General features: G+C 48.2%; 1 protein-coding gene across 6 annotated transcripts in view; it reads right to left on the bottom strand.

Annotated features, from left to right (window-relative positions):
- The window catches only part of LOC138503961 (uncharacterized protein C11orf24 homolog), a 606,597-nt gene that overhangs the window by 515,759 nt on the left and 64,827 nt on the right, over window positions 1-26,011 (bottom strand). Inside the window, exon 2 of one of the 6 annotated variants that reach the window (XM_069624098.1) lies at window positions 19,888-20,015. The exons of the other annotated variants lie outside the window; for them this stretch is intronic. The gene's annotated coding sequence lies outside the window, so the exon portion shown is untranslated. The remainder of the gene's footprint in view (window positions 1-19,887; window positions 20,016-26,011) is intronic. 6 annotated transcript variants of the gene reach the window in all.

The following is a 26,011-nucleotide window of genomic DNA, read 5'->3' as shown; positions in this document are numbered from 1 at the left end:
TGTGAGAGTCTGCCAGCATGGGCCTACCTCCACCACCATGAGGCCTGAGGACACCCCACCCCCTCTTCACAACAGCACAAAGGTAAGCCCTATGGGCTTTATTGGCCTCGTGAAGCACCCACTGGGTACCGATCATAGTGCCCCGAAAACTCACCAGCAAACATGCATAAAAAGGCACTTTATTTTTAAATGCAAAGTTTGACAAATTTGGTTAAAAAAAATGTTTAAAAAAAACAAACAAAAACAGTTGCTGTGTTCGTTTTTCAATCTGTGCTTTTAAAAGGCAGTGCTAGCCTGCACCTTCCTTCATGGTTGCCCCTGATGCCTAGGCACCGGAGTGCCTGCTGTTGTGGGACGGCTTTGTCTGATTGGGCTCCTCTTCCTGCATATGGCCCCATCAGGCTAGCCGGCAGGCAAATGCAGGCCCGCCTCCCAATAACCCACTCCTAAGGCTCCTGTAAGTGCCTGGCCCTGCTCAGGGCCCACCTCCCGGAATCTTTTTGTAAAATGCTCCGCAAGTATCTATTTAGGGCCCTCTTGATTGTCATCGCTAAGGGTGTCTTCACACGACTACTACAACTCAGTTTCTGCCTCGGCGCCACGGAACTCATTTCCTCTGCCTCAAGAGATCTACCTTGTAGGTGCCCCTTGCTCTGCAGTGACTCTCCACTCTGCCCCACTCTCTGTGACTCATTCCCACCAATTCCAACTACGGCATTGCTCCACTTCCTGTGCCATTCCTTAAATACTGTCTGTTTGCTTTGAAAATCGTTTTTAGCTGTGCCCCCTTCCTGCGTTGAAAGTAGCTGTGTGTGAAAAATCGTGTTTAGCTGTGCCTCCTTTGTGCATTGAAAGTACCCGTTTGTGTGAAAATCATTTCTGCTGGGTGCACTACTGTTACTATCCTCTTACATTCAGCGTTGCTGTTGAGCTCATCCCTCACCAACGCCCTGCACGTCCTACCTTGTCCTCAGTGCCCCCCCTTGTACCCTGTCCCCCAGCCTCTGTGTTCTCCCCCCACCATGTGCCTCATTACATCAGCCTGTTAAGTGTACTCTATACCATTGCAGCTAGCTACGACACTAGCCATCTCTCCCATCTTCTCAAACTGCTTCTCTATTTCCGATCCATTTCCTATCACTAAATCTGGCCAGAAGAAACTTGAGGACATACTGGGCTCCAACCCAGGCCTTCCGATTGTAGACACCTATGTCACGGCTTCCGCCAGTGAGACTCTCACAGACATCCTCTTTTTCGTTATCTCACCAGACCTATGGACCCGGTACATGGTCGCCTTTCTCCCTATCGCTTCTTCTGCCAATAATGGTGGCACCCGCTGGGAGGTCCTCCTTGACCTCTTCGCCATATTTAGGATCAGCATTGATGTCTATCTGAATGGAACCATCATGGTTCAGGGTCCTCAGCCCAACCTTCTTCTCTTAGACCGGGTCCTACCTTGCCTCTCAAACCTTACCTCTCCCCCGGACAGGCTCCCTTGACGGCTGTGCATTCCTTATCCTCTGCACAGGCTCCCCTGCCTGCTGTGCCTTCCTCCTCCTCTGCACAGGTGCCCTTGCTTTACCCCACTGTCCCGGCCCCCTTGTCGGCCTTGGCTCCTCTGCCATCCTCCACTATCCCTCTGGCTCCCTTGCCAACCTCGGGGTGGTGGGCCAACGTCCCCTGCACCCCCTGCGGAAGACCAAAGATGGCAAGCTGCTCCATATTGTCACGCTTAACTCTCGCTCTGCTGTCAAACACTTGCCTGACATCTGCAATCTCCTTGAACGCATGGATTTAGATGTTCTCGCCATCACAGAGACATGGTTCAAGGCCAGCTACATCACAAGCTTTGACACATTCCTCCCTGAAGGATACAAGATCCTCTGTGCCCAGGGCCAAGAGGTCAGGAGGTGGAGTTGATCGTCCCAGAATGGATACCTGTGTCCATCATCCCCACTCAGGACTACTCCTCTTTAGATTGTCGAGTCTGCAGGCTCTCACACTCTCATAAATATTCTCTCCTGATGGCCACCTTCTATCGCCCACCAGGCCAGTCCACTCTCTTCCTCTCGAAATGGGCTGACCTGGCCTCCTCTCCCTCTCCATCTTACCCTCGGGCCTCACACACACACAGCGGGCCACACTCTGGATGCTCTCATCTCTTCCGATATATATTTGTATTTATAAAGCGCCTTACACCAAGGCACTGTACAGTGGAACAACTTAAAACATAAAAACAAACAATATAACGGTGGAAGCAAAATTACAATATGAATCATTCAACAAAACAGTGAAAAGAGCAATTAACTGAAGGGGAAAGGGGGAATAGGGGAGTGGGACTGGGTAGGGGGGTGATGAGTTGGAGGAGGGAAATGGAAGGGAGAGAGAGGGGAGGTGGGAGAGGGGAAGAGAGATAGTCAAGGAGAAAGAATAAGGAGGAGGGGATGCAGAGGGGGTAGGGGGGTTTCAAGGAGGAGAATGGCGGAGGAGAGACTTAAGGGAATTGTGGAATGAGAAGGTCGGGGTGGAGCGGATTGTGAGAGGGAGTTCCAGTGCAGAGGCGATAGGAGTTGGAAGGAGCGTAAACGGGAGGAGGCACAGGGGGATGGAGGTACAGTGAGAAGGAAATGGTCAGCAGAACGAAGGGAACGGGAGGGGGAGTAGAAAGAGAGAAGGGAGGAGAGATAAGGGGGAGCAAGACCATGGAGGGATTTGAAGACTAGGCAGAGAAAGTGAAATTTAAGTTGGGAGTGAAATGGTAGCCAGCCAAGGTAAGAGAGTGAAGTAGAGATGGAGTCACGGGAGGTAAGGGGACATAGGGTACGAACAGCAGAGTGGTAGATGGATTTAAGGGGGGCAAGATGAGATGTAGGTAGTCCAAAGAGTCGGGAAGAGCAATAGAAGAGGCGGGAGAAGATGGAGGAGATTAAGAGTTTGGTAGCGTAAAAGTGAGGGAGGGACGGATTTTGGGAATATTGAAGAGGTGGTAGCGACAGGTGCGAGAAGTGAGGGAAATATGTTGGGAGAAGGAGAGAGAGGAGTCAAAGAGAACGCCTAAATTACGAGCTTGGAGAGAGATAGGGAGATTAGAGGGAGGAAAGTGAATGAATGGGGGAGGATAGGGAGGTGGAAGAGAGGAAAGAATAGGACTTTGGTCTTGTCAGTGTTAAGAGAGAGAAAGCGGGAGGACATCCAGTTCTTAATGGCAGTAAGGCAGGAAGAGAGTTTTTGGTGAAGGTCATATCTCCCTCTTCACACTTGAAGCTCTCCTATCCCATCGGCACACCCGGTGCGGCCACTTCAGGTTCAAAGTCACCAGAAGACCCATGAAAAGAGTGACAGCAGCTGCCTTTGCCTCCACCTACTCTCCGCCTCCTACTCCTGCAGCTGTCATGAGGGTCTGACTGAAGGCTTCCAAAAAATGCAACTCTTGGTACAACTGATCTGGCTGCCCTTAAACACAAGTGTAGGGCAGATGAGCGGAAATGGAATTCGTCATGTGGACTCTCAAACTGGCCTGTCGCCTCCTTCAAAGGCAATATCAACTCTGCAGCGACACCAACAAAAGAGTCTTTATTCAAGCCTGCATCGCTGCAGCATCAAACACGGCCGAACTTTTCTAAGTCTGTAAGGAACTGGCCAATCCTGCTGCAGCCTCCTCTTCCGTCACACCCACCCAGGACCTTTGCTCGGCCCTAGCAACACACTTCACTGCAAAAACCCAAGACATCCTTTCCTCTCTCACTTCCGCACCACATCATACATCAACACCTCTTGAGCCTCCCTTGGCCCCGCCACCAATTCTCCTCTTCCCTCACTCCCATCACACCTGATGAGGTCACTAGACGAGTCCGGTCTATGAAGGCCTCCTCCAAACCGATGGAACCCTTCCCCTCCAAAAACCGTTAAGGACAAAATTGACTCACTCGCTCCAGCCTTGGCTGATCTCGGTCATCTGTCTTTTGCCACTGGAGTTTTCCCAACTTCTCTTAAGCACTCCCTTGTGCAACCTCTGCTTAAGAAACCCTCTGCCGACCCCTCCATTCCAGCAAACTATTGCCCCATCTCTATAACCCCTTTCCTGGGCAAACTTCTGTAGAAGCTGGTTATCTCTCAGCTCGCCCTCCACACTGAATCTGCTGGTTGCCTCCACAACCATCAGGCTGGCTTTAGAGCATCCAGAGGCACGCAAACTCTACTGAACACCCGTGAAGACCTGCTCTGAAATCTTGACACCAACACTTCCTCTGTCCTCATTCTTCTTGACCTTTCCTCTGCCTTTGACATAGTAAACCACAACATCCTGATCCCGCGTCTCCTGTGATTCCCAGGATGTCACGGTCGGGCTCTGGCGTGGTTGACCTCGTTCATTTCTGACCGCCCATCCCAGGTGGAACTTAGGCCCTTTCGCTCTACTATCACTCTTTCAACCTGTGGTGTTCCAAGGTTCTAACTTATCCCCTAGGTTCTTCAAGGTCTACATGGCTGCCCTGGCACATATGATTGCCACTCATTTCTAACTTCCAGTGTTATGCAGATGACACGCAACTCTCCTTCAGGTTACCCATAGCCACCTCCTCTACTTCGTTGATATCTGACTGTCTGTAATTCAGTCATGGTGTGACGCAAACGACCTCTGCCTCAACGTCAGTAAGACGTAGATTGTCCGCATTGGGACTCCTGCTCCTGCTTTCCCACTCTCTCTCTCTCTCTGGCCGGCCTCCCTTGGCCCTGCGCCCGTACCCACCTGTGAGGCAAAAAAACTTGGTGTCATTTTCAACTCTAGTCTCTGCTTCTCCCCTCACATTTTGGACAGCTCTAAAAAGTCCAACTACCAGTTGCACCTCTCTAGGGGTACCCTTCCTTTTCTCACCTTCCTCCAGCGGCTCACTGCCGCCAGAGCCCTGGTTCTCTCAAGGCTGGATTACAGCAACAGCCTCCTTCTCAACCTCCCTGCCTCTGCTTTGCACCCTCTGCAACTCATTCAGAACAGAACTGCGAGACATATCCTTGGCCTCAAGCCCACAGACTGCATCTCTCCGGTGCTGAAATCCCTCCACTGGCTCTCCTTAAGTTCCGGAGACTCCTTAACACATTCCTCTTCTCCTCCTCCTCCCCTCTCCCTCTACCCTGCTAACCTCTCTCTCTGCTCTATCCCTCCTTTTTTCACACAGCTCACTGACTGGCAGCCGGGTGCATCTCAGAGGTCCCTGGCACCCTTGCCAGTCCTCTCGCACTGCCTCTGGGCCTGTGCTTGCGTCCTCCCTACCTACTGCACTTGGTCAATGACCCATGACAGTGGAATCTCTCAGTACTTACCCCAGTTTCTGACTGGGTGCACTTGATCCCTTCCGACCCCCTCCTGCACTTGTCCACCCACCTCCCCTCTCCCCTCTTCCGCACCGTCTGTGCACTTGCACGATCTGAACATACCATGCCTGAAGATTTTCTATCTATCCTCCCTGTCTCCCCTCCAGAATCGTGGTCAGACCTATTTGCTGTTATCTTCACTGATAATTGTATTAATTACACTTACTCTGCCTGTGCAGACTTGTATCATTAAGAAATTCAAGGTCTGTTTTTCCCCCCTTGCTCCCTCCCTCCTGGAGCGCCTTGAAACACTTGCCTTGTGTATAGGAGCTTTACAAATAAACATTACCATACCATACCAATATGAATCACCTTGGCCTTCTTAAGTCAAAACTAGGGTCAAGGATTGAATATTTAATTTCCCAAATGAAGATTCTTCAGGCCAGATACTCGAATTACTCCTTACACCCACTTTTATAATTCTACAAAACGAAAGTCACGCCAACTATGTATGGTTTGGAGCTGCCATCTCTCAATAACCGGAAATGGCTTGATGTATTTAAGGCGAAATTAAGGCAGGCACTTTTGGGTCTTCTGCTTTTTGTTCCAATTGAAGGGATTGGCATAGAGCTTGGTATTAACTCTTGTTGGTTTACTTGCAAATTGAACAAATTGGTTCTCTTTAGGAAGATGAGAAGAAAGAGGCAAATCCCTCTTTTCAAGTTTGAGGGATATGTTTCGTTTGAAGTTTAATTCTTCATTGAATGAGTTTGAAGATTTGTGAAAGTTTCTTATCCGAAGCGGGAAATACTGGAATCCCATTCTTCACTAATAAGGAAGTAGTTGAGAGAGCGGGATTACATTGAAAAAGGAAGAGTGCATTTAAATTTAAAACTCTATAAAAAGAGTATATTGTTACTCTACCTGGAGTGAATATCATGATGGCCTACTTTTTTAAATTTCCATCAAGAACTATAGAAGTTGGTTCTTAAGATTTAGGTTGAACAATCTTCATACATTGAAAGTGATTGGCCGCAGTATTGGACTACCCTGAGACAGGCTCACTTGTAGACTTTGTAAATCAAACAACTTTGAATCTCTTTGCCCTGTTTTAACACAGACGCAAGTCTTTTACTCTAAGATATGGTCATTCCATTTCAGTAGTCATTTCTCATTATCTATGGGTGAGAGTGATGAATTGTAAGCAACGATCTCTGAGCTTTTCACGAATTGCGTCTTTTAAAAGGACTTCTTTTTTTATAAATTAGGAGACATCCCACGGCTATCCGATTTTTTTTTACTCTACAGGACAGAGTTGATCTGTTGGTTTACCCGATTCGTTGGACGATGTAATCTATTTAGGTCCACTGTATTCTCATAAATCGGTGTTCTTTTATAGTGGCAACATTAAATTGCCTGGATGACCAAAACTGTATAGTTTGATTAGTACCTCAGCTTTGAGGGCGGACAGAAGAAACAATCTTGCTAGTCCTAGTACATTCAAGGTCGTGCAAGTGCACTGACAGGAAGTGCGAGGGACGGGGACAAGTTTGCCCAGTCCAGCAGGGGGCTGGGTTAAGTGCAGAGAGGTTGCCCCTCTCATGGAATGTATTCTGAGTACAGTAGTGCCAAGCAGCGTGCAGAGGCAAGTGCAGGACTAGCAGGGGAGCCTGGGACCTGTGAGGCTCTGGAGGTGCACCAGACAACCAGTCAGCGAAACTGAGCAAGCTGGGGAGTAGAAGGAGGGAAGCAGGAGAGAAGAAAAAGGAGGTTACCAGGGGAGAGGGAGAGAGAAAGAGGAAGAGAAGAGGACGGTCTTGAGGAGTTTCCAGAATTTAGGGCGGTCCGGCTCAAGACAGAGAGGCAGGGAGGCTGTTCCAGAGGGAGGCACCTGCACAGGATAAAGATATACCCAAAATCTCAGTTTAGAAAAGTGGCTCACCCGCAGAGAGTTGGAGGAGGTAGAGCGGAGGGCTCTTGAAGGAGAGTATTTAGGAAGAGCATTGTAGATAGTGGGACCTCAGCCCCAGCCCCAGAAAGCCTTGTGTACTATGCAGAGGGACTTGAACTTGATCCTTGCACCCACAGAAAGCCATTGGAGGGATTTCAACGCCAGAAAGATGCAGTCCCTGGGCTTGAGGCCAAGGATACGTCTTACGGTTCTTTTCTGGATAAATTGAAGAGGTTGGAGAGTGGAAGTAGGGAGATTGAGAAAGAGACTGTTGCAGTTGTCAAGTCTGGAGAGAACCAGGGCTCTGGAGAGGGTGAGCCTCTGGGGGAAAGTGAGAAAAGGTACAATACCTCTGAGGAGGTGCAGCTGGTAGTTGTACTTTTTGGAGATGTCCGAGATGTGAGAAGAGAAGGAGAGAGTGGATCGATGACCCCCCCCCCAGATTTTTTTTGCTTCACTGGTGGGGAGTGAGAGTGGGAAAGTGGGAGCAGGGGTCCCAATGAGGATGATCTCTGTCTTACTGGCATTAAGGCAGTGCCCATTAGCAGCACACAAGGACTGAATTGCGGACATAGTCAGGAATGAGCGAGGAGGAGGAAGAAGAGGCAGAGGATAGCATGAAAGAGCTGTGCGTCATCCGCATAACACTGAAAGTTGCAGGTGAAGGCAGAGATCTTGGGGCCAAAGGGGCCATGCAGAAATTGAAAAACCAGGGGATAGATTAGATCTCTGGGGGATGCCACAAGTAGAGAGAGAGTGATAGTGGAGAGAAAGGACCCAAGTTCCACCAGGGAAGGACGGTCAGAGAGCAAGGACGCTAGCCACACCAGAGCCCGATTTGGATTGCCCAGGGTATCACAGAGACGGGAGATCAGGATGTTGTGCTTGAACTATCAAAAGCAGAGGAGAGGCCAAGAAGAATGGGGCCGGACTCAAGGTTTGAGAGCAGGTCTTCACGGGTGTTCAGAAGAGCAGTTTGTACCTCTGGATGCTCTAAGGCCAGAGTGATGGTCATGGAGACAGTGATAGAGGGGTGATAGAGATCAGGTGATAGTTTGCTGGAATAGAATGGTTGGTAGAAGGCTTTTTGAGCAGAGGGTGCACAAGAGAATACTTGAGAGAAGTGGGGAAATCTCCAGTGGCAAAGTAGAGGTTTCAGAGGTCTGCCAAGGCTGGAGCTAGAGAGTCAATATTGTCCTTGATGGTTTTGGAGGGGCAAGGGTCCACTTGTTTGGAAGAGGCTTTCATAGACCGGACTTGTCTTGATACATCCTCAGGTGGGACAGGGGAGAGGTAGGGGAGAAAAGGAGGAGTGGTGGGGGCGGCCGAGGGGGCCCCCAAGAGCTGATGGTACACAAGTGGGTGCGAAGGACAGAAGACAGGGTGTCCTGTGTTTTGGCGGTGAAATGTTCAGCCAGGGCCCCACAAAGTTCCTAAGTGGGTGTAGTAGAGGATGAGCGTGCAGTAGGGTTGGCCAGTTCCTTGCAGACTTTGAAAAGTTTGGCCGTGTTGTTGGGGGCCGGAGAGATACAGACTTGAATATGGACACTTTTCTTAGACCAGATGCAAAGTCTATATTGCCTTTGCAGAAGGTGGCAGGCCAGCTTGTCAGAGGGTGCACCTGAAGATCCCCATTTCCGTTCTGCTGCCCTGCACTTGCGTTTAAGGTCAGCCAAGTCTGAGTCGTACCAAGAGTTGCACCTTTTGGCAGGCTTCAGTCAGACCCTCATGACAGGGGCTAGGATGTTGGAGATGGAAAGGTGAAAGTTGAAAAAGTCTGGGTCAGGGTGGGAGTCAGCTGCAAGATTAGGAGGAGAAGAGTAGGTGAAGGCAAAGGTAGCTACTGACACTTTTTTCATGGGTTGGGTGACCTTGAAAGTGGGAGGCAGTGCAGGGTGTGGCAGTGCTAAAGGAGAAGAAAGGTTTAAGTGAGAGGAGAGAACAGAGTGAGGTGGTGAGAGGGACAGAGAGAGTGATGTCAGTGGTGATCAGAGCATTCAAGGTGTGGCCAGCAGTTTGCGTCGGACCAGGCAGTAGAGGGAGAACGAGGGAGAACGAGGGAGAACGAGGGAGAACGAGGGACACAGACAGGCAGACCCTGCAGACCAGGTATTCAAACAAAGAATAGTCCCAAGTGGGAGTGATGGAAACGGGGATCCACTCCGGAAAGATCAGGGCCACTCCCCCTATTGGCCTGTTGGGTCTGGGCTCAGAGAGGATCTTGTAGCCTTCAGGGAGAAGTGTGTCAAAACTTGTGACAAGGCTTGTCAAGCAAAACTTGTGACAAACTTGTAACTTGTAGAGTTTGCCACTGGTCATGATCACTTGTGACCTTTAAACTGACATGTTTCAACCCTTCCCTAACTTCTAGCCCTCGGCTTTACCTCCTGCAATATACTGCGACAGGTCATTATTCCACAATAATGGCTCCTCCCTTTGCCCACAAGAGTTAGGTATCAACTATTTCACTTAAACGTAGCCCTCACGTTTACACCATAGATACATACCACCATTTTACAAATGCAGACCTTGGACCAAATCTACCCAAAGACCTCCTGCACTGGTTGCAATTTAATCCTTGCTGCTGTAGAGACTGCCAACATCATTATAGTTGCAAGTATGCCATATGTTTTCCAGATGCCTGCTTGCAGAGAAGTGAGGAGGGAGGGGGCGGTCAGCAAAGTGGTGGTGGACTAAACGCCTGGCCACTGGGCGGCAGGTGAACATCAAACCTGAACTGATGGGTGGGGTGAACACTGGGGTCTCCGATAGCATGCCTACATGGCGGTAGAGGTACAGTGAAGTGGTGCGGATATGCTGCCAAAATGCAGTGGGATTGAGAAAACACGGTTTGCAGAGGGTAGGGGTGGCAATAGTCAACATGTGTCTAAATAAAAGTGCAACACTGGACAAGATGCAGCACGTAGCATTCTCGACCAAAGAAGTAAGGCACTGAACATCTGCTACGGATGGCACTTACAGGAACTAAACCCAGGGGTGTAGGGAAAGGAAGCAAATCTGAATGTTGGAGTGGAGTAAACTGAACAACCAAGCTGGTAACGTTGTTCAACTCTGAAACTAAATCAACTTCATTAATATACATGACATGCATGAATAACCCCTCTGGCATTACAAAAACAAATGCTAAACCAAAAGGTGATGGCTAGAATGTTTTGAATCAATCATAAATGGCACCGTCTGGGCAACCCTCCAGACCACGGGTTTTCAGCCTGCTAAGCCGTTATAGAAGGGGAAAGACAATATGCAAATCAGGCTCGGTCCCACCCCAAAAGGAGCAGTTCAGCCCGACCTGCTAGGTCATACCCCTTTCGAACGGGACCACAAGCATCCCCAGACATGTTTCAGCCTCGTTGGGTGTCATCAGTGAAGAGTAGCTCTGGACGCACGTCTGGGCATACCCGTCTCACTCAGGGGGAACTTTTTCAAAACCAAAAGGTGATGACGGAGCAAAGAACTATTCAGGTATGTACACTGTAAAAAGGCCTCTATTGGGGGAAAAAGTAAACATGGACAAATACCTGAAACATGAACATCCTTCTAATGAAAGCATTAAGTCGGATTTACATTCCCTGGGAACGAAGGAGATTATGGGCTAGGATGTTCAGTAGAGGTTTCCATCACATCTCCTAAAAGGAAAGCAGTGCAGAGATGAAGCAGCTCGGCGTATGGAACTGGATGAAATGGGCAAAGTTTCCATCAGTGGCTATTTGCAGCTGCTGGTGCAGCGTGTGACAAACTGCTTTTGGGTGAAAATCTGTAGAAGCCCAAGTACTAGAGTGGAGACAGATGTAAAGATAATTTAAACCATACAAACTCTGCAACGTTTTTTGTTGATCTGCCTCTTATATAATTCCTTGTGTGATGTTCTATGGTCAGTCGATTCAGAAAAGAGGTCATTCTGGAAGCGTCCAATGGCTTGTTTTTTCTAAAAGGTAATTTTGAGGTTATTTTATGAAGGATGGCGGGAGCATCTTTAGTTTGCGGCTTGGCACTGATATATGATGATATGAACCAGTTCCAGGATTCAGAATGTCTATTTTTCCTTCTTCTACTAGGTTTTCTATTATCATCATCATCATCACCATCATCATCATCATCATCATCATCATCATTGCTATTTATTACTGAACCATTTCGCTAATTTTGTGAAGCGCTTGTAAAGCGCTATAGACTCACAATAAACATGTGCAGATGAAAGTGCACTTAATGCAGCCAGAGGTGCGAACTCCTACAGTAAGCTTCATATGCATCAGGGCACTTTTAAAAGCAGGTCTTCAACCTGCGAGTAGAGCTATGCTTAAGTTGGGCTTGGGTCAGGATGTCCAGAGGGTTAAACCCACAAAAATTACCTCTCCTCCACGCTCTTGCAGTAACTATTACTAGGTTGTGACGTAAAGAATTTGAGGTTGTTCCCCCTAAAAAGCTTGTTATGTTGTAGTTCATATCTGCGTTGTTGGTCAAAGATTTTTAAAAAAATGTTTTAGCAATTATTTTGTAAAAAATGGTTTTAGGGTTTTGTGTCCTTTGTAAATTCCTGACGTTTATTATTTTGGATGTTTTCACAAAAGGCTCTAGGAGCCGAAATTGTTAAAAAAAGAATTCAATCATTATTAAAAAAACGTCTTCCCCACACCCCCCCCCCCCCCCCAAGTTCTTGAAAGATATACCACATTTATTTTCTCTTTTAACAGTATGATTAATGGGTCTTGGTTTCTTTTATACGTAGACTCAATCAACACCCAGTACAAGCGGAGAACAAAAGCAACCCTCTGTACTGAACCTACTGTATTTGGCAATCTACCGATGTGCAAAGCAGCAAAGGATTACCTCTCTATGCCCCACCTCTACTTCCCCACTCCATCTGAATCTGTTACCTTCTGGAATGTCCAATCTGTTTGCATTAAATATCACTCCATCCTTGATCTCTTTCTAACATTAATTTTCTTTGTCTAACAGAAACCTGGATATCCCCATCCAACACTAGTACCCATGTGTTGTTTCTTTACTCCCTTGCTAACTTCCCAACTCTGCCCACTCCACCGACTTCTTGCACCCTCATACCTTCACTTTCAAGTCTGTCTTTCGTTAGAATATCATTTTTCAAATTGTTCTCAATCTCGCTCTCTTTTCTCAATTTCTACCAGTCCCCCCCAATGCTTTACTACATTTCTCAATTACCTTGACATATTTGCGTCTCTTATTCCTCCACTCCCTTCTCCTTTTATTCATCTTGGGGATTTCACTCTCCATCTCTAATATACACTCATCTGTCCCACTGTTACGTCTTCTTAGTTCCCTTCATGCGACTTAACTCCCTACCTCCCTCCCTGCTCCTACCTGCAATGCAAAAAACCTTGGGGTCATCTTCGACTCCACACTCTCCTTCTCTCCTCATATTTCTGAGGTTGCTAAGAAGTCACACTACCAGCTGCACCTCCTCAGAGGTATTCTTCCCTTCCTCTCCTTCCCCCAGAAGCTCACGGTCTCCCGAGCCCTGGTTCTCTCGAAGCTGGATTACTGTAACAGCCTCTATCTTAATCTGCCTGCCTCCACTCTCCGCCCTCTGCAACTCATCCAGAACAGAACTGCGAGACTTGTCCTTGGCCTCAAGCCCAGGGACCGTATCTCTCCAGGACTGAAATCTCTACACTGGCTCCCAGTGGCTGCGAGGATAAAGTTCAAAACCCTCTGCATTGTCCACAAGGACTTCTGGGGCCTGGGTCCTAAATACCTTCAACTCTCTCTTCCCAAATATCTTCCTTCCCGAGCCCTTCGCTCATCCGCCTCCAACTCCCTCAGGGTCAGCCGCTTCTCGAAGCAACGAGCTGGGGGTAGATCTCTCTGCGCGGCAGGGGCCTCCCTCCGGAACAGCCTTCCTGCCTCCCTGAAACTTGAGGAGAACCATCTCCGGTTCCGGAAGCACCTCAAAACCTTCCTCTTTGCTTCTGCTTTCTCTCTCCCTCTCCCCTGCTGAACAGCTAATATTCTTCACTGAAACTGCACTGATTCTGCAACTGGACCACTCTTAACGGCCTCAGTCCTGGGCACAGCCACTCTCCACTTGCACTGATGCCCTGGAACCCCTCTGCACTGCGGGACTGTCTCTGTATCCCTACAGCCCCCCCCCCTTTTCCAGCACTTGTTCTGCACTTACCTTGCACTTGCCACCAGCTGGCCCTATTTATTTATTACTTTACGCCACTTACCTTGTACTGCACTTCCCCCCCTCCCCTTCCCCTTGCACTTTTCCCCCTCCCCCACCCCTGCACTTGCGCGATCTGAATAACACCTGGCCTAGTAGGATCGTTGTCGGTCTCCCCTTGTTCCTCCCCTCCCTGCCTCGTCGCGCCTTGAAACACCTGTGTATAGGCGCGTTACAAATGCCATATCATATCATATCCCCCCCCCTCTCGCAATCCTCTGGTTCCTCTCGACCAATTTGCCCCAGTGTCCTCCCTGGACACCCCATTTATGGCCTATCCAATCTATTCCTCTGATCACTTCCTTCCCTCCGTCCCCCCCTTTACTTCCCCCTCTGTGTCTCTTTTTACAATCTTCGCATGTTTAATTTCTCATCCTTTTTCCTCACTCAGCTTCCCCCTTTCCCTCTCTGTTGATGCAGCCTCTTCCCATCTTCATTCCACTCTCCTACTGATTCTTGATCCATCTTACCCTGCTTGTCCCTTCACACCCTCAAGAATCCTCCAACCATGGCTCTGTCCTTCTCCTTTTATCCCTTTGCGCCCCTCTTCGTAAAGCCAAGTGCACCCAACGATCTTCTTACTCCATCTACACTTCCTACCTCCTCCCTCTTACGCTTTGCAAAAAAACAATTATTTCCTAGCTCTCTGTACCCACGTCGCTTATTCCAAATACTTAACAATATCCTTTCTCCTCCCGCCACTGATCCCCTCTCCCTTCTTACATCCTCTGACTTTGACAACTTCTTCACTACCAATGAGAGGTGGGTTTACTCCTGGTTATCTTGTCTGATTCGGTATCAATAATCCTTCTAACACGGTAGTTAGTGCGATACAGGTTCGCTTTTATTGATGGTTTATGAAAGATTCCACTTGATACAATGATTAGTGTGTAGAACACTGTTATGGCATTTTATGCCTTGGTGCGGTCAGCCGACACGTGTTTCAACCCAAACGGGTCTTTCTCAAGGCAAGTATGTCATGCTGCGGTCCCTGGGTGGGGTTCTTGTTTTATTGTGGGTGGCTGTCCTTATGGCAGTCTAGCTCCTATTGGGCTCTTCGTCTGAGTAGTGTCTGTGATGCGTTGCTCCCTGACTGCCATAAGGACAGCCACCCACAATAAAACAAGAACCCCACCCAGGGACCGCAGCATGACATACTTGCCTTGAGAAAGACCCGTTTGGGTTGAAACACGTGTCGGCTGACCGCACCAAGGCATAAAATGCCATAACAGTGTTCTACACACTAATCATTGTATCAAGTGGAATCTTTCATAAACCATCAATAAAAGCGAACCTGTATCGCACTAACTACCGTGTTAGAAGGATTATTGATACCGAATCAGACAAGATAACCAGGAGTAAACCCACCTCTCATACGCACCAAATTGGGGTCCTGGCTAAACCCCTAACCACTCCTGTGATCTTGCGACACCAGAACAAACCTTCCAACCTATAAATGGTGCTTAGCATGGGCAGGTTCCATTCCTAGAGCCAACCAGACCCTTTCTTCACTACCAAGGTTTCTAATATCCAGTCTTCCTTTCCCTCTCCCGCTTCCCCTTTTCCCCCCTCCTTCAGCGTCTCTCCCTTGCTCTTCTCTTTCCTTCTCCTCTCTTCTTACTGAATGATACGGCCAAGTTTCTCGTGCTCATCCTACTGCCATCTCTCTCAACCCCATCCTTTAATTAACCTCTCTTCTTCTATTCCTTCTTCCTTTAAAACGCACGGTTATCAACCCAAGCTTGAAAAAAATCCTCCCTGCTGATCTTTGCTTCCCCCACCCCCTCCATTTTTGCTTTCTCATCTCAGCTCACAATCTTGGAATCACCTTAGATTTCTCGCTCTCCTTTTCACCTCATATTACCAACACTGCTCGTATTGCCCGTCTCCACCTTTATAATCTTACTATGCTCCTCCTTTTCTCTCTTTCCAGGCTACGAAGCTTCTCATGTTCTCGCTCATCTTTTCTCACCTTTTTAACTACTGCTCTGCATTATTGCTTGCTCTCCCTTCCTCCCATCTGACTCCCTTCGGTCTGTCCTTAACTCCTCTATTTGTCTCCTCTTCCAAGCCCCCACACGTCGGTCCTCTATCACTCCTTTTCTTCTCTCAGCCTTGCTACTTTCTTTTGATCATCCCTTTTTCACTTTCTCTGTATTGTTTTCAAGTGTCTTCATGGCCTTGGCTCCTCTTATCCCTCTACTTTAGTGTCCTTCTACACTCCCACTCGCTCTCTTCACTCCCAATCATTCTTTCTTCGCACTGTCCCTAAACCCCCCCCCCCCTTTTGCCTCTTCCTGTTCATTCTACTCAGTGGCCCCCAAATGCTGTACCCCTTCATATTCACTCCTCTGCATCCTTTCATATTTTTTGGACCACTTTTATAACACTGTCACTTCCCTCCAACACTTACCTTCTTTTACTGCTCTTTTAGATGGTCATTTTACATCGCTATTATCCACCTTTGATAAAATTATTGCCAAGAGCTTTGGCGGAAGAACTTTATAAATCAATAAATTTAAAAAAGTAGTAGGCAGAATTCTGTACATACATGGAACAGTAATGCGCAATCCTGCCCTATATTTTGTTGCTACCATTCTGCTCTTCCCACTTCACAAGGAGGTCACTGTCGCGCTTAACTTGAATACCTCCCAGTCAAGCACACATAACCATTCCAACAGATAAAGGGAGGAGTGGAAGCTTTGTGACACTGCCATGTAGAAATCAAACAAAATATTCACAGTCCAATCTTTTTTTTTGCACTCCTCACAGTCCAATCTTCATGCATCCGTTCCCCGTGGCGAGAGCCTCTGTCGCTGTAAACCATCGAAATATCACGAGTACATTTTAGCAAGAGATTGTAAATGACGAGAGCCTCCTGTGCACACGAAAGTCAAACGTGGCATTGGAAATTAGACATCCAATGTTTAGAGGTCGGCATTACCCAAGATCAGCACACTGACTTTCAACGTTTCCATTTTGAGGTCAGCTATCCCTGCCCTGCTGTCCTTTGACTATTCTAAAGGGCCGATAATTCGGCGGGTCAATCGTACAGCACGCCTCAAGTGCATCAGATCCTGCCTGCCCGGCCATCCAGTCAGCTTGTTTTCTGGTCTGCTGCCACACATTCGACTTGTGTCCCGAGTCGGTATTTACCGATGACAGTTGATTGCACACATGTGCCTCTCCAAGGATGTGTCGAATTCGCTATATTCGGGGTGTCCCCAATAGGCCTCCTGGAGACCAGTTTCATATTTGTAACACATTCTTTGAGGTATAGCCAATTTATACGTGCAAGACTTAAAACACGTTTTGCCTCGGGCCTCCTTGTTCTTGGAATAACCGGAGGCAGGGGTGGACTGGCCTCTAGGGAACTCAGGAGATTTCCTACTAGGTCTCTGCACCCTGGGCCTCGTGTGTGGTAATTTAATTTCCAAATGTGTTCATAGGAAAAGGGCTGGGCTCGTTGAAAATGTGTAATATAGGGCCTCTTTTAGTTCCTAGTCCACCCCTGACCAGAGGCTTTGGGTTCAGCAGGGCATGGATTGATAGAGACTGGTGGCAGGTGTTTGGGCAGCAGTTCAGGCTTCCTGTAGGTGACTGGTCCATGTGGCACACTGTCCCCGGATGACAACATTTCAGAAAAGCACATTGTTTTTGCACTGGGCAAACAAAGCAGCGGCACCCCTTAATGTCACATGAACAGTACTGACCAAAAGATGGAAAGGAAGGGGGTTGTGGTGGGTGGGTCAAGTGTCAGGGTATTGGAAAGGGATTTTGGAAAACTCCCCACTACATGTGGCCAGCTCCACCTACTTAACGAGTATGAGGGGTGATCCGGGAAAAATAAAAGAGAAGAACACTACACCCAAGCCTCCAATCTATCTCTGTGGGTTGTAGCTTAACATGCTGCCATCATACTAAAAACCGATGAACAGCGTAAATGCATCTGGGATCGTTTAACGCCAGCTTTCTCAGACAGTCATTATTCCACCATTGGTGGATTTCGACAGTCTGCATTTTTCTTTGGAATCACTGAAATCGTATACCTCTCGTGATTGTCACTGTTGCTTGAAACTTTGCTAAAATTTCTTAACAAAAGGGCTGCAGAGTGGTCTAGATGGTGAAAGAGATGCATCTTTTGCTGAACGAATACAGAGAGTTCGCAACTGGAGCACTAACACAAAAACCACCTCCATAGATCCCAGTTTATGATATGGCATTTATAACACACCTATACACAAGTGTTTCAAGGCGCGACAAGGCAGGGCAGGGGAGGGGAAACAGAGGGAAGACAGACAGCTATCCTACTAGACCAGGTGACATTGAGATTGCGCAAGTGCGGGGAGGGTCATGGGGGGGTGGGAGTACAGGGGGGGAGGGAAGGGGCCAGTACAGTACATAGGAGAAAAGTAAAATAAATAAAACAAATAAAAGTGCAGCCAGCTGGTGGCAAGGGTAAGAGCAGACATCAGGGGTCAAGTGCTAGTAGGGGGCTGTAGGGATACAGAAACAGCCCCCAAGTGCAAGGGTTGCCAGGGGGCAGTGCAGGTGTGCAACTGCCAGGGAGGGAACATAGGCCAGAGATCAGAGGGTAGCCAGGTAACCAGTGCAGATTCAGATTCAGCAAGGGAGAGGGGGAGAGAAAGCAGATGCAAAGAGGAAGGTCTTGAGTGCTTCCGGAACCAGAGATGGCGCTCCTCAAGTATCAGGCAGGCAGGGAGGCTGTTCCAGAGAGAGGCCCCAGCCAAAGAAAAATCTACCACCAACTCGTGCTTAGAGAAGCAACTGACCCTGAGGGAGTTGGATGAGCGAAGAGCTCGAGAGGGAAGATATTTAGGAAGAGAGAGTTGAAGGTATGGAGGTGCCAGGCCCCATAAGGCCTTGTGAACAATGCAGAGGGTTTTGAACTGAATCCTTGCCGCCACTGGGAGCCAGTGAAGAGATTTCGATATCTGGGCTTGAGGCAAAGGACAAGTCTCGCAGTCCTGTTTTGGATGAGTGGCAGAGGGCGGAGAGTAGAGGCAGGCAGATTTAGAAAGAGGCTGTTGCAATAGTCCAGCTTAGAGAGAACCAGAGCTCTGGAGACAGTGAGCTACTGGGGGAAGGAGAGGAAAGGAAGAATACCTCCGAGGAGGTGCAGCTGGTAGTGTGACTTCTTAGAGACGTCGGAGATGTGAGGAGCGAAGGAAAGTGTGGAGTCGAAGATGACCAAAGTTTTTAGCCTCAAAGGTGGGAGCAGGAAGAGGGCCAAGAGAGGCCGGCAAAAGAGTGACAGGAAAGGAGGGAGCGGGTGTGCCGATGAGGAGAATCCCGGTCTTACTGGCATTAAGGCAGAGATCATTGGCAGCGCACCACTCCTGGATGGCGGACAGACAGTCATATGAAAGAAGGAGAAGAGGTGGAGGAAGTGAGCCTGAAAATTAGTTGGGTGTCATCCGCATAGCACTGAAAGTTGGGGCAGAGAGCGGCAATGCGGTGGGCATGAAGTGCCAGATACAGGTTGAACAGCCAGGGAGAGAGGTTAGACCCCTGGTGAACACCACAGGTAGAGAGAGAGATATACATCATTTCTATTAACTGCTCCAGGATCTTTTTTGGATTTTCAATCCAAAAATATATGCATTTACACCATCAAGTGTAAAGAGGAGGCATCTGATACAACCCTTTTGTGAAAGCATTGAACGCGGTTACACAATTGATACAATGCTGAATGCACATAGATGTAATTGTTTCCCATTTGTACAGTGCATTGCCTCTCCAGGCCACACATAACCCCTCTTGGGATGCAGTAAGAGTATTTGTTTCTAAAGTGATGCTTTGTACAGCAAGAAGCTGCGCATAAACGAGCAAGCGAGAGGCTTTTGAGTTTTCACAGGCCAAAACAATTGGCAGAGTAACAGAATCCACTGGGCTTTTGTTATCAACCGCTGTCCCCGATCTGGCCCGCTTCAACCATCAGCGTAACTGTCTCGTCTTGCTTAGCTTTTCATCATCGACCAATGCCCGGTTTATTTACTGGTATTCTCCACTTGTCTTTTTATTGCTCATCCTTAGCCAAGTTTTACATTTTACTAAGAAAGAAAATGTGTGTTCCTTTTTGCTTCATAAAGCCATTTAATTGCATCGGAGGGTGAGGTGGTAAAATGGAAGACTTAAGAGTAGGACATGGGTTAATCAAAACACTTCAGGCATTATCACTAGGCCCATCTTCCTCATCGAAGTCCTTAATTTTTAGGTGCACCTAAAGCTAAAAACAGCTGGCGGCCGACAAGGAAAGTAGAAAACGGCCACCGACTACAGGCTCTCCTGCACACAAAAGGTGGCCTTTCTTGATGCTCAATTGGACAAAACTTGACAATTCACCTAGAAAGAGATCATTCATAGAACTCCCTTTACCAACCTCAGTAACCTGATCCTGTGTTGATCGCTTTATCTGTCTGTGCCTCAGTTCCATGAGGAAAGTGGTCTTGGAAAGTGGTCTTATGTGGAGCACTTCTGGCAATAATGTAGGACTCGCTGCGCGTGCATCTGCAAGTCAAAGAGGGCGAGGGCAGCGTTAGTAGGAAAGCAGGAAAGGCATCTCTGTAAAAGCATTTCCATTAAGAGGGCTTCGAACCAGCCTGGTCTCCTTTATGGAATGTCAAGGAGTTTTGGTATCTGAGCACTTTAGTGGTCTTGTGATTTGACACATAAAGGACACTGGGACGCTCTCTTGGGTTGCTCTCGATTTGAGCCAAGGCAAGGAACAGTACTCGGGGGGAGGAGTATGCCCCTGCACATAGCAGTGCCATCCCCCATTGGCCCCCCTCCCTCTTTTCATGGGGTTCGGCGGGAGGGGCGGTGAGTCAGGCAACAGACCATACCCATTACTAGCCTACTAATAAACACAGACAGTTGTTATGCATTTAGAAACAAAAGGTCATATTGATTGGAGCATAACACAAAACGGGGGCAGTCCCAGCCCTAAACAACATCATGGTTTATGACCATAGACTTCTAAGGTAGCCCATAAGCAGGGAAATGTCAAAGTTCTGAATGTTCCGGTGCACCCTTGCCGTACATGGCTTAGCAAGGCAGCGGACATATGCTTCAGATTGTACTTCATGCAGTACTTCTTCCTAGGGCCACTGAATGTAGTTGGTGAGGAATCTCAACTATCCCTACGGGACTCAGTGACCATCGTCGGAATTTGGCTCGATTGCGGCCATTGGGAAACAGTCTACGCGGGAAACCACAGTGTCACACTCCTCTCCTTTAGGCAAGCAGGTTTTACAAATCCCAGGCCCCATAGCCTTTGTAAATTTCTCAATCCCTCTGTTGAGCCTGCGCCTGGACTTCTCCATGGCCATGTGACATGCCGTCCTGTGCCATTGCAATCTGGGCACCACCCCATTGTAATCAGTGCCAGCTAATTCTTGCACCAGTGCACCAGAAGCACGAGCCTCCACTGCAGCCGCCTTTGCACTGCTGGTAACCAGGAGTGCCACCACAAACTGTCGCTGTGGGTGGCCTGGTGAAGCACTACCCACTTCCCTAGCCCCCTTGATCAGTTTTGCCCTGGCACAATTTAATGGTCAACACCTCCTTGTAGGCTTTTGAATTGAACTGCACCTCCCATTGTCAAGTACTACCACTGTTATGTACCTTGTGGTAATGTCCCACCGCTTACCAAACCTCTCAGGGTAGTTTATGCTGCATTCCTGGCCATACTCCTGGGACCAGACTGAGGCGGTCCTCGACATCCCCAATTATATAAATTTCCCATGATTGATAACACATAATCACTGGCATTACACCGTAAGTATGCATGTATGTACCCTGTGGAGGTGTCCCCCAGTTTACCATCCTTACAGGGTCGTTATGCTGCGTTCCTGGCCAGAACCTCCAGTTGTATGTATACACAATTTCAAGTGTATTAGTGACTTACGCCATCAGCCAGACTTACCGCAGGCATGTACAATGTGGGAGCGTCCCACAGTTTACCAAACCTTTCGGGGGTGTGGGGGCGCGCTATGCCGCCTTCCTGGCCAGGCCCTTAAATTCTCCCTAAACCACAATATCAGATTACAATTATATCCATTTCCCATGATTGATAACGCATAATCACCAGTCTGTCATTACACCGTAAGAATGCAGGTATGTACCCTGTGGTGGTGTCCCCTAATTTACCATCCTTACAAGGTCGTTATGCCATGTTCCCATTGACCCTCCAGTTGTATATATACACAATTTCAAATGTATTAGTGACCTATGCCCTAACTCAGACTTACTGCAGGCATGTACATACCAAACCTTTGAGGTCGGGGGGGGGGGGGGGGGCAGCACTATGCCGCCTTCCTGGCCAAGCCCTTAAATTCTCCCTAAACCACAATCTCAGATTATCAAGGATTTATGCAATCCTCAAATCTTACCAAACCTTTCAAGGGGCGTTATGCCACATTCCTGGAAAGACTCCTGGGACCCGACTGCGGCGGTCATTGGCTTCCTCCCTTATTTCCATTTCCTATGATAACACATAATCGCAAGTCCGCTATTCACACAAGTATCCAGAGCAGTATCCCCAGCTGGCCCCATTGCGGAGGACGGATCCTCTGTTGGTCCCAATCATTAACCTTATGGTTCCTGTGACCAGACCCACTGCAATATACCTCTGGAAGAAAAACCTGGGCCGTCTCTGTACCTGCGACCTATCGCTAAGCACAGCCGAATACCCTGGCTGGGAGTTTTAATTAAATCTAGCTATTCCCATTAATTTATGGAACCCAAGTCAGTCCATGACAAAGTGTAAGTATCTGCCTAGCGTTCCTTAATAGACACTTCTGTTGAATTTTGACTCAACTCGCCCTGTGTCAAGGTGTGATTTTTTCTGTCCAACAAAACTAAGGAAAGACAGGTCTTCAGCCATCCTGACATTAATCGGATGTCTGGTTCTTGCTTCAAGCTGCCTTCACATCCTCCAACAGTATTTTTATTCAAGGGGGGTGGTGGGGGCATACCAGATTTGCGTACACTGCCATAGGGCATAGAGTTCAGTGCTTACAGTAGTTTTAGCACAGTGCTTGATGGTTAGTTAGCCCATGTTCACTTGGACTGCCCATGTGGGCGGGACAAAGACTGATATGCAAATGGATATTTCCCATCTGCGAAAGGTACAGTGAGCAAAAAGCGTGTGCTGCAAACTCTCATCTCAGAACAGGTTATCATGCCATGTTCTTTCTGGAGAGGAGCGCCTGCTACCTTCTTTGAGATGTTCACTTACAATCCTGTCATTTATAGGTCAACATCTACCACAACAGCCGAAACTGGAAGAAAAAAAAAACACAGTAATGTGTTGAACAAACTTTTTCAGCAAAGTCAAAAGCTTTGGTGTTGAATCCTCTATTCTATTGTGGCTGATATCAAGAAATGTCAGACGGCGTTGTGTTAAAACACTAGGCACCATGCCTCTGTCTTTTCCCTGAACTCCTAGTAGGTGGAATGGCTACACGCCTGTATAGACCATCCACACCCAAGGTAAGGCCTCCCCTCACGAACAACCCATCCAGTACATCAAGTGTATTGTGCACTTCTTCTGGAAGCCAGAAAACCACGGAAACATAACAAATCCGCCCCATGCACCAGTTACCAGCCAGTTGTTACCTAAACAGTACAGCAAGTATACTTTCAGACCAGGAGGCAGACCTGCAACGGCACATCAAAGCTGCTGTGCCTTGTTAAATAGATCGAGCAAGTCGATGAATACCTTCAAAGCGTCCTTACTAAAGATCTGGTCAAGCCATCCCCACTGCTTAAGAAAACTCAAGACTACCAAATCATGAACAATCCGTTAACCAGAACATCTGGCAAGAGCCCCCAAATGGCCTGCAAGCATAAAATTGCACAAATGGCTCAACCACCTCAGAGATTTTCAATGCCAGAATTCAATGTCGCCATCCGCACCTTCTTAACCTTTCCGTGTGCATGGTGTCCATTTTTAATTCTATTGACGTCCTTCATTAAAAGTAAGGCTGCAAAAAGTGTTTGCTAGGTGTCAATGAACGAAACGTAAGTGCAATTATGCTATACCGAGCAACCCTAATCTTGCTCCAACTCTGCCCAAGAATGGTCTCAGCTTGAATGAAAAATGGCGCCCAATTTGCCAATAGTGCATTTAGAATATTTATTCAGCAACACTGATCAAACTACTGACCATACATCGAGTTAACGCATCATGAGCTAAAGCCCTTTGGGCCATTACCTGCCTGTAGCCCGACCAGGAGGGGGGAGGGGGGAGCTGGAAAGAGGCTGAGCTACCAGTCCCCCGCCTTATATTCCGTCCCCAGGCGCGCACTGGATGTGAAGGCCCTGGGGACGCCCCCTCCTGAGGAAAGGTGGGCGTTCCCTGCACTGGGGAGCGGGTGGCCAGCTATGCGGGCTGTCCCTCTAGTGCCACCTGCAGGTGCTTGGACATCCCCCCAGTTGGTAAGAGGCGTCAAAGCCACTGATAATGCAGAGGTTGCCATAAGGCCGGCACTGCTGCAGGCTTATGGCTGAGCTGGTGAGTCAATTCACCCAATCGTATCTGTTCTGATGCTGCTCTGCGGATGAGCTGGCGGCCATACATCTCACTGGCTGTCTGGAGCAGGGGGGTGGGCACTAGTCTCTGTGTCATACTTGGCCTGGTCAGTGCACTTCCTCTGTCTGTGCCCAGGAAACATCTGGGAAAAGGTGGCCGCGCAGGGGGAGAGACTCAAGAGTAGTGCAGTGTCATCGGGAAAATCTTTAACTACTAAAGGGCTGATTCATGGATTTATTTGCGCCAAAAACCGGGGATTTGTGCGCCATTCTGCCCGCAAATCCCCATTTGTTAAAAAGGGATTTGCGTGCAGACTGGCACACAAATACCCATTTTTTGGCGCAAATAATTCCATGAATGAGCCCCCATGTATTTGTCGGCAGTAGGTATCTATTCGTCTGCCCCAGATTCTGCAGGGTTCCTTCAGTGCACTTCGTGCAAAGTAATCGCCAAGAAGACCTGCAAGTTCTGGCATAGATGGCACCTGCATCTAAAACAAAGATGGCCTCTACTGTAAAGGTGCAGCACAGCTATCCAACATGCGAGGCACAAACAAATACACGCATCAACAATTTAGTGGGCACTGAGGAGCCAGAATGTGTTGGAGCAATATCAGGTGGGGAGGTCAAGAAATATAATGACAGTATTAATCCTAACCTCACCCCGGCAGCGGGCAACGATAGTTACTGGCCCACTTTTAAACACCAATCCCACTAAAAACCGGAGGAGAACCTGTTGGGTGACATTGAGTAAGTGGAGAGCACAATTGAGGGGCCCCAGACAGAGTCTACAATAGAGAGTATGGGTGTGGACAGCAATGAGCTAAGGAACAAATCCTTAAAGATGACAGAGCTTGCTATTACATCTCCAGAAACTCATCTGTCAGATCCATACTTGATGCATTGGAGCGCTCAATCCACCGCCTGTATGGTGAACTGTTTAGAGGCTACCAACAACAGGGGACCTGGAGGGTCTGTATGATATGCAGGGGCCCGTGCTAAAGTCGAAGAGTAGAGGACCAATTAAAAAGTGACAACAGCAACCTTTGCAGCAATCCCAATGATGAATTCAATAATCACGCACAGGATGTCCGAATGGACCACCCCTAGAGATGGACCAAGATGCCCTTGGAGTTGGCAGGGCGATGACTGAGCCTTTGGCCTCTAGGGAGGAGATTGCCTTACTCCTTGGTGCTCAAAAACCAAGGCAGGGACATTTATTCTCCCCTCAGAACGCTGGAATAATGGATGACAGCAGATTTCAACTATATGCTGAAGGGGAAATGCCTGCAGTATTGCTCGCTTGAGCAGCGAGAGTAGACGCAATGTTCATCGATATATACATACGATATATATATATATATATATATATACTGAACGGGGTCAGTCGCAGGGATGAATTGCCCTATAATAAGTGTGTGGAAATTATGGAGAGGCTGTCGATTGCTTTACTGGGCAGACAGGAGCCTCCGCCTGCTCGATACACAGGCCAGAGTGCGGAAATAAATATGGTTTATTTGAGAATCACAGACTATGACAGCGCTGGAGGGGAAACTGCCAGAAGAAATGCTAGTGCAGCAGGTTATAGATGTACGCAAGACTAAAGGTCAGCCAGCTTGGGTGTGGGAAAGAGTGCAGCAGGGCTATCCAAGCAGATCACCTTAGCCACTCAGGAGAATGCATGCGTCAGAATCGCATGCAAGTGGAGCATAGTACCAGTGGAATGGATCGATGCTACCATCTTGGTGACCCAGCAGGTTCAGATCTGGGAAAGGTCAACGCATTTCAGGGTGAGGAAGGTAATGAGGGAGTCTGCAATAATGGGAATCATAAACCTCTCAAAGCGCCAACTCCAGAGGTAGAGGGAGGCAAGGCCAGCAGGTCACCACATTTTACCAGCCAAGGTTCAGCATTGCTCCCTGACCTGCTTGAAGGCTCGAAGGGCCGGAATTTAAAAATGTACTCTCAAG

This window comes from Ambystoma mexicanum, chromosome 11 (genome assembly GCF_040938575.1).
Source record: "Ambystoma mexicanum isolate Mex_15411 chromosome 11, UKY_AmexF1_1, whole genome shotgun sequence".
Lineage (NCBI taxonomy): Eukaryota > Metazoa > Chordata > Amphibia > Caudata > Ambystomatidae > Ambystoma > Ambystoma mexicanum.
This window is presented reverse-complemented; position numbering and strand designations above follow the sequence as displayed.